We start from the raw sequence: 13,052 nt of genomic DNA, 5'->3' as shown, positions 1-13,052 counted from the left end.
CAGACTTCCCTTTCTTCTACTTAAACAACAACTTTGTTTAGAACTTGCCCTCCTGAAAGGCAAATGCAGTTCTGATTTCCAAACCTCACTGTTTGAGAGAACTTCTTGTTTCCTTTCTCTGTTTTTTAACACAGATGAATGTTCCCCTAGGGAAAAAGCAGCTGTAACTACAGAAGAAGACAGAAAAAGAATCCTGCTACAAGTTCCAGAGGAACCATTATACTATTATAAGAAGTCTTCTCAAAAGAAGCAACACACCCACCCCTAACAGAAAATATACCGCTTTGTTCCAAGTACTTCTCTAAAGTGCAATCTTTGGGCAGAGAGCCTCCAAAGCTGCTGCCTCCTCTATTCAACACTAAGAACTTCACATTCATGTAAAGTAAGTTAGTGACTTTCTACTCACTGGCAATTAATTAGTGTACCTGCTACTGTGTGTTTGTTATTACCATCATCATAAATGGGCTAAACTTCATTACTACTGCAGACATTCAAACAAATTTTAAACATTATGTCTTTAGGCAGACTGAGGTCACTACTTACTAGTTGAGAATAGAATGGGAAGAGATTATAAATGTGGGACAAGCAGCCTGACTTCTGCACTTAGTATTTTTTGAGAGGAACAGCATTTTACCTGGGAAATCACCCACTGGTTTATTATACTCCTCCACCTCAAGAGTAACAAGGCTTCTACCCTGAAAACTATTTGCCTAAAAAAGGGGGGGAAGGGGATATAAGGTGTTTCAGAGAAAGTTTGTAAGAAGAAAATTCAAGCTGCTTTTATTTTCATACAAGCTACAATTAAGTAGTTTTGCTTTTGCAACCACAATTCCTACCTAGAATTCCAGGTAGCCCAAACCTATTCCAAATTTAGATTACCATAGATTTAAACTGGTTTACAAGGAATTCAGTTGGCTGAAACTAGTCCCAAGCCCAAAGATGTTACTAACCTGTTTCACAACACTAGGGGGATCTGAGAAATAAAAGAGGAATGGAGGGGAAGTCAGAACAATGCTTAAAATTCTGCTCAAGCCACAAGAGGAAGCTGCTGCTTTTAATTTCACTTTAGATTCTACTATTAAAAAAACAAATGCAACATAAGTCTACAAGTCTCAGTGACAAAGCAGAGAGAAAATGTTTGTGTTTGCAGAATATATTTAAACCCCCAAACTTCCCCAGTCCTCACTCTGACAGGTCTGCTCACTATTGCCCCTCGTTGTCTGTTCCTAAACTGTAAGCTTCTCTATGGCCAGGCACTTTTCAGAAACCACAAATTCCCGAAAACCCTGATGAGCATCTAAAATGAATACAACTTTCACACGAACCAGTTTCTTTTTTTTTTTCCCCAAGATTTATTTATTTATGCATACAAGAGCCGGGGTGCAGGCTAGAGTTGGGGGGGGGGGGCCGGTGAGAGGATTCACCAGAGACAGAGTGAGGAGCAAAACAGGCAGATCTACTAAAATACACAATGAAGGGAGCAGTGGGGGAGACAGGATAGGTCTGCTGCACCATGCCAGTCACCTCCATGGCTGGGTATGCAGCCTCCCCAAGTCTGTTGAAAGTTTCTGGTGGGCTGGGGGCTGTGCCTTCTTTGCATATTGCCAGGTTTGTCGGGAAATGATACATGATAAGCAAAGGCGAACCATAGGAGGTGAAAAGGTGATCTGATAGTAATTTGGGAGTGTGGTTTCCAAAGGATTTTGGGTGACCTGGAACAGAGGAGGGGCTGGAGGCTAGAAGACTCCTGCTGCAGTGACTTTGGATAGCTTCATAGAGCTGAGACTTAACCCCTTGAGCCACAAGGGAGGCCCCAACATGAACCAGTTTCAAGAGAATCTCAGCATGGGACAAACTCTTGGAGCAAAAGTCTGACCCTTTCTGCTCCATCCATTTTCTCTCAGATCTTGATTTCCAGAGTCCTAAAATTCCTGAGTGGTCTTCCAGCCTCCAGTCCCTCCTCTATTCCAGGTTACCCAAAATCCTTTGGAAACCACACTCCCAAATTACTATCAGATCACCTTTCCCTCCTATAGTTCACCTGTGCTTATCATGTATCATTTCCCGACAAACCCAGAAAGCAAACAATCAAGGCATACAATAAGGCAGAGGGCTATTTCAGTATTCTATGTGGGTACAATAAAATGCTAAGTTGTGAGGTATGAATAACTGGAAAATAAGGAAGAACAAGCAGCAGCTACTTTTGAGTTATGGACAAAGTTAGGGGTAATAGGGAGTGACAGAAATGGATATGAACCAAGACAATCCTTAAAATGCAAGGGAGATCTGACCTGAAAGTCTTGAGGGCTGAATAAGCATGGGGAAGGATGTGGAACTTGAAAGCTGAAGTAAACATGATAGGATGGAGGGAGGAAGGAGGAAGAAACTTAGGAGAGGCCAAGAATCAAGGAAGAATAGGGGGAAAAAAAGTCCATTCGAGATCCTTCACGGAAGAGACAGTTCTTATGGTTCCTCTGGTTATTTTCCACATAGCAGACTCTAGTTATTCCACAAAATATTAAGTATTCAATCAAATACTTACAGTAAAGCCAGTGTGCCCAGCCATGAAAAATAGGCAGAGAAATTCAGCTTTAGATGGGTAAGTAGTGGAGAGCCAATTGTAAGAGGGTGGTCCCCACGGGAGGGGGAGATTCCAGGTTCCTGGCCCCACCCAAGAGAGGGTGGAGATGAGCAGAGAGGAGAGGAAGCTGGAGGAAAAAAGACTGGTAGAAGGGAAGAAGGATGAAGAACCAGAAGGAGACATGAAGGAGGCACACAGATCAGAGAGGCATGTAAGGATTGCACTCACTTCTTGGTCCTGGACTGGGTGAAACAGATGCATGTGAGAGACCCGTGGGGAAGTTAACAATGGCAACTTTTATCTTGATTTTGATTTTGCTCTTTTCCTCCCAGACTTGTCTAGCTGTTTCTGACCCTTTTCAATGGGTCCCCGCCAGAAGATGCTTTATACTTGTGGCAGGCTTTCGGACCTCAGTGGCCTTGTTCTGGGCTAACCCTGTTTGGCTGGACATTTACCCACTGGACATTTACCCAAATTAAGCACCCACTTGGGTGCTTAATTTGGAAAATATATTTTTCCCCTTTTCTGTATTACACACTAATTGTATTAAAGTTCCTTTCCATCGAAGGTTTTATGCACTAGAGTATGTTTTGTCTTGATGTGGCAGGTTTGGGGATCAAGGGTGCCTCTCTCCCTGCCCTGTAACACAATGTATGTTCTTGAGCAGGAAACACAACCTAATTCAACTCAACAAGTATTTACTAAAGGTCTGCTATGTGAGAGGCACCAGAAACTTTGTCCGCATCCACAAAGAGCACCACTGCCATGAGAAGGATGGTAATATTTCCTCACATGTTTTCTTACCCAGTCTCACTAGAGATTAAGAACAATATTCATGGGAGATGAACCTAGCAATAGAAACTAAAGCAGCCTGGGGCCTCCCCTGGTGGCGCAGCGGTTGAGTGCCGCACTGTGAAGCTGTCCTTAGTGTCTGCAGCGGCGTTTCGATCCCGGCCGGCCAGCGAGAATCCCACATGGCACGGCAGACCTCGCCTGTCTCACCCACTGCTCCCCTCAGCAGTGTACTTCGTCAGTCTGCCTGTTCTGTTCCCCGCTCTGTCTCTGGTGAATCCTCTCACCCTCCCGCGCATCTGGCCTGTACCCTGGTTCTTGTATAAATAAATAAACAAATCTTTAAAAAAAAAAAAAAGAAAGAAAGAAAGAAACAAACTAAAGCAGCCTGGAAGGCCAGACAGGACGAAGAAGTCTGGCCAGGGTGATGGTGAGAGACACCTACAGAAGGAAGAATTGACAGGGGCTGATTATTGACTAGATAGAAGGGACTCAAAAAGAGGAAGCCTTGACATCCAAGTCAGAGAGCAGGAAGACTCAGGTTTCAATTCCCAGTGGTGTCATTATCTTCAGGCCATGCCTTGGCTCTCTGCATGCCAACTGCTAAAGTCAGCTTGGCCATTTCTACCTGTTTCTGGGAATGGAGGTTACATATTCCAGCCTTCCCACAGGTCCCTGTTTTTTTATGCTAGTCGGGATTTCCTGTAATTGCCATTTGCAAGGGAGTAAAGGCGATCGATGAGAAGATAAGAAGTTTACTATTCCTTTGTCCATCACAACAGTGATAAATTATTGGAGGAATAATTTATTGGAAGCTCTTTTCTGGGAAGAGGAGAAAGGGGAGAGGAATCTTTATATTTAAAAAACCTTGAAGCAGTGTTCTCCTTAGCAAAGAGTTCTTTCCTCCTAAACACAAACTCCCTAATAGCATTTAGTGAAGGAGTTGAGATGAGATAGAGAAGTATCAACCCTGAGAGGCAATACTAGTACTTACAGAAAAAAGGCACTAGATCCCTCATTACCCATATGAAAAATGAGCACAAAACCCAAAGAGCAGAATCAATATGAACCAAGTCAAAAATGTCTGAGTACACAACATTGCTAGAAACATGTAGATGGCCATGACTACTCTGCTCTGAACAGCTCACTTATCTTCAAACAGGGTAATGGCTTCACCCAGTGTAAGGCTATGAGCCACATGAGGGTCAGCCTGGTTCTCTTCCCTCTGAACTCCAATACCCTGTCAGCCACTTTGCCATCTTTGACCCCGTAGACAGGCAGCACAATAACAGGGTGAATAGTGGTGATCTCTGGAAGGGAAATTACAAGTGATTTTCCACAACTGAGAGTGACCTGTATTTCCTAGACTTTAAGAAACAAGTATTAAAATGTGATTTCTTAAATTTTTTAAAAGCAAACCAGTTAATGGGAGAAATGAATTTGAGATGTGCGTCTTACAAAGGAAAAGTGTAATTTAGCCCTCTTTCCCAACCATTAAACAAGAATAAGGGAATGAAAGAGCCCAGTTGAATGAAAGAAAAAAAGCTTCTTTGAAACAGCTTGGTGAATTCTCTACATTTTCTACACATTTACTTCCCCTCCCACCTGTGACAGATTCTGATGGTCTGAGAGGAGTCATGCTGTGCTCCTCTACACAAGGACTCAGAGAACTAAAGTAGGATGTGACCTGAGAATACCTACTATCACAAAGCACGTTCCCAGCGCTCTGTTTAGGTTTCTTATACATGGCAACCGATCTATTACAAGTATGTAGGCTTGTCTGTGTTGGTAGGAAAAAGGATATTTTGTCAACCTGTAAGACTCAGTTCTGTAACTGGGATGATCAAGCTCCCAGTAATGTTAGCAGACAAAGTGAGGAACACCCCAGGACACCCAAACCTGGCTGCTCAAAATGGGTTCTGCCATCTGCTGCATAAGGACGAAATCTACTTTTATTAGAGTGTGTAAGACCTTCAAGAGAAAAGAACTGTACTACAATTAGTGTGCAACAGAGAGAAAAGAAAGAATATGGTTAAAATAGTTTCCCCATGAAACATCCCCAGCTAAACAGGGTTGGCCCAAAGCAGGGCAGCTGACGCCCAAAAATCTGCCACAAATCTAAGGTACCTTCTGGTGGGGAACCATAGGAAAAGGGTAGAAAGGGCCAGGTAAATCTGGAAGGAAAAGAACAAAATCAAAATGCAAGTCAAGAAAAAGGCTGACATTATCAGCCTCCCCCTGGGTCTTGCACCCACGTCTGTCTCTTTTGTCTCCTTCCATGTCCCCCAAGTCCCTGCTATAAATCAAAGACTGAGAAACAAGTGCGGCCTCTTCATGTTTCACTGCTCATGTGCCTCCTCCAGGTCTTCTCTTCCTAGTCTTCTTTTTTTCATGTCCTTTTCCCAGTCTTTTCTGGCTTGTCCTCCCTGCTCAGTTGCACCTTTCCTTGGGTGGGACAGGGAACCTGGAACTTCACCTTTCTATGTTACATTCCCCCACTTTTCATTTTTTTCCCCACCATTTCTGTGGTGGTGATGATCTCAGGTTGCATACTGAAGGAAGGGAAAACCAAGCAAGCCCCCTCAGGTCCACAGGTCTTTACGTTTATACTAAGTAAGGCTGCTTAACTCCACCCTCAGTTCCCAGCAATCCCCTTTTAAGAAGTCAAGAGTCGGGCCTCCCCGGTGGCGCAGCGGTTGAGCGCTGGGTTGTGAAGCTGCCCGCGGCCTCTGCGGCACCGGTTCGATCCCTGGCTGCTCCCGGCCACCGGAGAAGGGTCCCACATGGTGCGCAGACCTCTCCTGCCGCCCGCTGCTCCCCTCAGCAGTATACTTCGGTCCTTCTGCCTGCTCTGCTCCCTGCTCTGGCTCTGGTGAATTCTCTCACCACCCCGTGCTTCTGACTATACCCAGTGCATTTATAAACAAACAAACAAATAAATAAATAAATAAATAAAACATGCCTCTATTAAAAAAAAAAAAAAAAGAAGTCAAGAGTCATGCTAGGAGTTGGCATGATGGGAGTTGTAGTTCTCAGCACCAGGGATCTTTTTGGAATGGAGGTGGGAGTGGAATCCATTAAACATTAGTGGGTGAAATTCATTCAGGACACACTGTTCCCCCAACAGTCTCATGAAACCCAGGATAATAATAGTAGCATCATTATTAACTGGCACTTGACTCGTTACTCACTGTGCATGAATCTAAGCATTTTATATCTAATATCTGATTTAATGCTCACAACCTTAAAAGGTAGGTACTATTACCATCTTCCTTTTGGGACAAGACACAGAGAAGTTAAAAAACTTGCAATTCAGGGCCTCCCTGGTGGTGCAAGGGGTTAAGCACTGCACTATGGAGCAGTTCGCAGCCTCTGCAGCATGAGTTTGATCCCCAGCCAGCCAGGGAGCAACCCACGTGGCGTAGCAGACTGCTCCTGTCTCACCTGCTGCTCCTCTCTGCACTGTATTTCAGTCAGTCTGCCTGTTCTGGTCCCCACTCTGTCTCTGGTGAGTCCTCTCACCCCCCACATATCTGGCCTGTACCCCAGCTCTTGTATGCATAAATTAATAAATCTTTAAAAAAAAAAAAAACAACTTGCAATTCAGAGAAGTTAAAAAACTCAAATAGCAATTCACGAGGCCAAGGTCACAAACTGAGCAGTACACCTCAAAGCGTGCAATCATGGTAGAGGTTCATATTTATTCTGTTAAGACAGTTTAATTCATTTTAAATATTAAAATTATCCCAGATGTCTTCCTGAATACTAAGCAAAATTTCCGTTCATTATGAAAAAAAAAAAAAAACAGAAAACTTTGAATACTGTTCACATTGGTTCTTATAACTCTACACCCTCTTGAGCTGGGCATGGACTAATTTCACAGTTCTACTTCAGAGCAGAGGGAAGCCTATTATTGAATAGGTGGATGCCAGGACCCCACCCATAGGGTGCTGATTCCCAAGGAACAGGGTGGGTCAGGGGATTCTAAAGCAATATTTGAGAAACACTCCTTTGGGGCATTCTAGAAAACTTCTGAACCAGCGCCAGATTTGGGAACTAGGTCTTTAGATGCTATTGGCTAATACTCCTTAACTACTAAGGAGACAGATAATCACTTCCAGTCATAGGAAGAGCATGTTAAAAAATAGCAAAAACCTGTTGACAGAACTGAGTCCAGCAAAACAGCAATTCAGAAACTCTGAGGGTTCTCTTTACAGACATGCATCTGACAGAAGAAACTGCCTTTTCCATGATCTGAAGGCAATAAGCAAATTGTTCCCAATTTTCCACATCTGAAATAACCTAGCTACAAGTGGCCTCAAAAAATTAGGTTAATTTCTCTAGCCAAGAAACTGCCAAAAATGGATACACTGCATTTTAATGACCAAAAACAGAATCTTTAATAGAAACTTCAACAGCAAAGGCAAAGAGGGGAAGAGTCTTTCTGTTTGTTTTTTTTTTTAACGTGCGTTCTTTAAAAGTACCACCACCAAGCACACTGCCTGAGTCTTGCACTCCTTTGCAAGAGGAATAAAGATCTACTCACTTTAAGGTTTTGCCTCTCTTGTATTTCAGTCAGAGGCACTTAATATCTATCCACATACCTTGAGCTCAGCAATTCTGTTCTTTTTTCTTGGCTTAAACTCTCTTTCAATTGTATTATTAACCAAGAACGATGGTTCCAAGTTCAGAAAAGGTTTCAGTAATTTAATTAAGCTGTGCAGAATTGCTGGTGCTTTCTTGAGCGCCAGGCCTGGTCTTTGCCTACTTCTTTTTGGTCTCTGAGGCAGAATTCTGCTGCCTCCCTTTGATGGGAGACCCTCTCTATTCTGACTTCCTCAGGGCTTCACAGAATCCACACAGTGTGGCCAAGAGGTCAGACTGCTGGCTCTGCTACTTAATGTCCCATGCAGTTATTTTTCATCCTCATTTGAGATCAATCCTCACAACTGTAAAATGGGTATAAGCTACCAAATTATTGGTTGTCAAAAATATTAAGTAACACATATCAAGCATGGCACACAGAAAACACTCAATATATGATATATTTTATTATGAGTCTACCTTCTAATATTAAGAAAGCTTACAGAATCTAGAGCTTTATACTTCTCAAAGCCTTAATCCAGTTTTACTACACTTAGTCCTCACAAAAACCATTAAGTTAAACAAGACTGAAAGTTTATGGACACTTCTGCTATAAGGAAAAGGAACTAGCCTGACCACTGGAGCTGATGACTCATTAGTTCCCCTCATCAGTCAGACCTGCCTCAGTCATCTTTGTATACTACCCCTGCCACCCCCCACCCCCACCCCCCGCCGCCCACACACACATATACTAGCAGGTGTCAATAAATCAGTGTTGAATTGGACTGAATGCAGGGTTGGTCATACTGAAAACAGAGCAATCACAGCCTTATAGTGAGGAGCTGGGGAACAAATTAGAATCATCATTCTAGGGAATTCCCAGCCACCTTGAACACAAAGACAAGAGGGCTTCCTCTCCAAAGTTAACTCCAACTCATCCCTGAGAGTTAAAGGGACAATTGCAGAGAGGGAGCATCCAGAGGTCACTTAGAGAGAAATGAGAGACTTGTCCCCACACAACCTCTGAAGCAGCAGGGAATCGGGATAATATAATGGGCATTATCCAGTCCCTCCCCATGGGCCAAATGGGGGTCCATAAATGTGGTGTTTCAAAGGCAGACAATGCTGCCTTCACTAACTGAAATGGGAGTTGTCTTTCCGTAGAATACAGGCCAGTCTATAAATACTAGGATTAAAAGGCTTCCTGTGGGACCAAACTGCCACCTGCCTGGATACAGAGGCTATCTGGTGCTCCAGGCCCCAAACAAGCACCACAACATTTCCTTCAGGGAAAAGCTGTCACCATCCAACAGCACACCCCCTCCAAGTAATAACCCAACCTCTTCTTTCTTTTTTTCCACTTCAGTTTATTTTTGCTAATCGACCTCTCCTTTCCACATCCCTCATGCAAGCAGATGCACTCCCAAGTGTTCCTCTATAGCTCCTAGCTGGTACTGCCCTCTTCTCCAACGCATTTTTCTGTCTCCCTCACCTCCTCATTCTCCATCTCAACTTCCTAATCCACATATATCCTATCTTCCATGAAAAAAGGGGAAAAAAAAAAACAAAACACAGAGGGTTTGGCATCACTTCAACCTTGGTTCTAGCTCCAAACAGAAAATTACAGTATTTAACCTTTTAAAAGTTAGTTTTCTGATCTATACAGTGAAGATAAGCCCACCAAGGCATAGCACTGTTCCTGGCACAGAGCATGCAGTGAATACTTCCTGCCTTGTCCCACTTCCCCAAGGAATTTTTCTTCTTTCTTTGCTGGGCTTTTGACAGTCATCCTTTCTAGGTATGATACCTGCTACATACAAATGTCTTAACCCAAAGGAGTGACTAAAATGATAACTTTTTTCCACCAATGTTAGCAGTGCAGCAGGCATATTCTGGGCACATGGTCCCATCAGCACCTTGAAATTACACTAGAGAGACTGGTGGGGCCTACCTTTTACCTCCCCATCAGAAATGACATCTGGTGAGAGAACGTAACCAGGGATGGGAAGACACCGAGTTGAAAGAAGCAAGCAAGGGATAAATAAAGGTCGCTGTAAGGTAAAGACAGCACTTCTGTGTGTGACTAAAACCCCAAAAGGAAGACTCCCATAAATCCACACTTACATGTAAAATTTTCTAGTTAATTCTGACAGCAAGAATATCTGCCAGTTTTACTAGAAACACCATCTGCTTCATTTCCGATAAGGCCCAAATATGACTTCACATGGGTCAGGTACTGCCTACTAGCTGGTTCCCAAAAGGTGGTATCCTAGATGACAGCTCCAAGGCAGCATGCCATTCCTCTCCCGACACCCTGGAGCTGCTCCTGTAAGTTCATGATTAAAGGCCTGAAATAAAGATAGAGCTTGGTTCCTCTATAAGTATCTCCTCCAAAACTTCTAGTCACCACCCTTAAAACCAGAATTTAAGCTGTTTATCTTCAAAAACCAGATAAATACGGGCCTCCCCGGTAGCGCAGCGGTTGAGCGCTGGGTTGCGAAGCTGACCACAGCCTCTGCAGCGCCAGTTCGATCCCAGGCCACCGGGGGAGGGTCCCACATGGCGCGCAGACCTCTCCTGCCGCCCGCTGCTCCCCTCAGCAGTGTATTTCGTCAGTCTGCTCTGCTCCCCACTCTCACTCTGGTGAATTCTCTCACCCTCCCACACTTCTGACTGTACCCAGTGCTTGTTTAAATAAATAAATAAATCTAAAAAACCCCACAAACAGATATACTATAAAACATGATAAACAACCTGAACAACTTGTGGTTCAGAGGGGCTTTCATAAAGCAGCTTCTCCACTGGAGTCTTAGTTTGCAATTAGCTACGAGTTAAGAGGGTTGGGCTTCCCTGGTGGCGCAAGGGGTTAAGACGCAACTTATGAAGCTATCTGCAGCCAGGGCAGCATGAATTCAATCCCCACCAGGGAACTTACCCACATGCCGCAACAGACCTCTCCTGACTCGCCCGCTGTTCCCCTCAGCAGTTTATTACAACAGATCTGCCTGTTCTGTTCCCTACTCTGTCTCTGGTGAATCCTCTCACACACACCCCCACCTCTGGCCTGTACCCCAGTTCTTGTATGCATAAATAAATAAATCTTTAAAAAAGAGAGAGAGTTAAGAGGGCCTTTTCCAGGATGTCTTTAAGATCCACCTACGATCTTCCTTTTATCAAGTCAAACAGGAAACATTTTGATGCCCTGAACTGGAGGTCTGCATACAAGTTGCCATAAACAAGAAAAAGAAATCAGGCTGGGAGTCAGAGCTGATGTGTCTAGGGGTGCAGTGGCTCAGCTGGTATTACTGAAAAATGAGTGCCTCAATAGCAGGCTGCTCACACGTTTCAGACTGGAAAGTGAAATTACAAAATGTGGGGAGTTGTAAAATGGGAATTCTGATGACCAAAGCAAGGATATATTCTAAGGGAAAATAGACTACACGATTTGCCAGCCACCACTAAAGGCAAATCTGGCAAGGATACATGTAATTGAAACCCATGAAAATACAAAAACTATACAAATATGCACATTGGTTCTTCCAGTTTACCAGGCAAAGATTAGTAAAACTTTTGATACTGCATTGCCTGTATTTTTCACCAGTTGGTAAGGTTTGTGAAGAAGACCCCTGTGACCCCTGTGAAGAAGGGAACAAGGCAAATGTGGAAGAGTCTGATAGACAACTGAAATGAGAAGGCCCATGTGAGAAGTACATTCTATTACCCCAAAGTTTGAAACTGGGGTATAGTCAGCTCTGGTCAGTATAGACTTTGGGGACAAGAATCTCTAACTCTTCAGAAACAATACTGGGCAGAAATCACCCAAGTGTTTTTCCCGCTCTAACTGTTAGTATTACAAAACAAGAGCCCACAGCAAAACTCTAAACCTATCTGAGACCAAGTATGGCTTCAACTCAACTGTTCAGTCCCACAATAGGCAGAGAGCTAAGGAGCCTGCGAAGTCATGGGCAAGACCAAAGTGGTATGGAGAGAGGTCTTCTCCTAGGAAAAATGAGCACAACTTTGTGCAGGCCTCCCCAGATGAATGGGGGAGAGATGAGCAGACTTGTTGCTGTAAGCCTGTTAGTGAGGGTCCAGCAGTAGAGCAATTTAACTAAGAAGGCCAGACCTGGATTTTCTGGGCCTGAAAGAGTTCAGTGAACTAAACCCACAACTAAGTACTACTGTTAGTACTAAGGAGTCCACCACCTGCCAAGCAAGAGGACTAGGGAGAAAAGAGAAGAAAAAGCCCCTCCCTCTTGTCATTCCCCAGAGGCAGTCCATCTGCTGTGGAAAGTGAAGAAAGGGCATGGTCCAGGCTGGTCTCTCCCCCTCTCTCATCCCCACCAAACTAACAGTCAATAATCCCCTTGGTCTAGAGTGATGGTGCATTTCATGCCACAGCCCTAGCCATTGCTTTGTATCTGCCTTCCTGTGAGACCTCATTGATTTGATACCCAAGCTGACAAGGCAAAGCTGAACTATAAGGGGAGAATATTCAGGCACTAGCCCCATTTCTGCTGCTAAAGTAACATCTGGCCTTAAAATAAGTCACTGATTTACTCTTTCTATAGCTTTAAAGTGAACATAACTCCCATCTCCCTTTAACATAGTGGTATAGATAACAACTGTTTTGTTGGTTTTTTTAAGATTTATTTATTTATGCATACAAGAACCGGGGTACAAGCTAGAGATGTAGGGGTGAGAGGATTCACCAGAGACATAGTGGGGAGCAGAACAGGCAGATCTACTGAAATACACTGCTGAGGGGAGCAGCGGGCAAGACAGGAGAGGTGTCTGCTGTGCCATGTGAGTTGCTCCCTGGCCGGCCAGAGATAGAACTTGCTTGTAGTGGCTGGCAGTGGCTTGAAAGCACTGTCTTTAACCCCTGCGCCCCAGGGAAGCCCTGGATAACAACTGTTAATAGGTGATATTTACTTAGCACTTACTATGAGCTAGATACAAAGCTAACTGCTTTACATGTCTCTTCCAAACCCCCTGTATATAGAAGATACTATTAACCCCCATTTTCAGTTGATGAAGCTGGGATTTAACAGATATTTACCCAGTCACACAGACAGAAAAAATCTAATACTAG

The 13,052-nt window shown here is 43.8% G+C and overlaps 1 protein-coding gene across 3 annotated transcripts in view; it reads right to left on the bottom strand.

The window, feature by feature from the left end:
• SUSD6 (sushi domain containing 6) overlaps positions 1-13,052 on the bottom strand; it is a 96,174-nt gene that overhangs the window by 70,562 nt on the left and 12,560 nt on the right. The window lies entirely within an intron of this gene.

Source organism: Talpa occidentalis, unplaced genomic scaffold (assembly GCF_014898055.3).
Source record: "Talpa occidentalis isolate TD23 unplaced genomic scaffold, MPIMG_talOcc4v2.1 talOcc4.11, whole genome shotgun sequence".
Taxonomy (NCBI): domain Eukaryota; kingdom Metazoa; phylum Chordata; class Mammalia; order Eulipotyphla; family Talpidae; genus Talpa; species Talpa occidentalis.
This window is presented reverse-complemented; position numbering and strand designations above follow the sequence as displayed.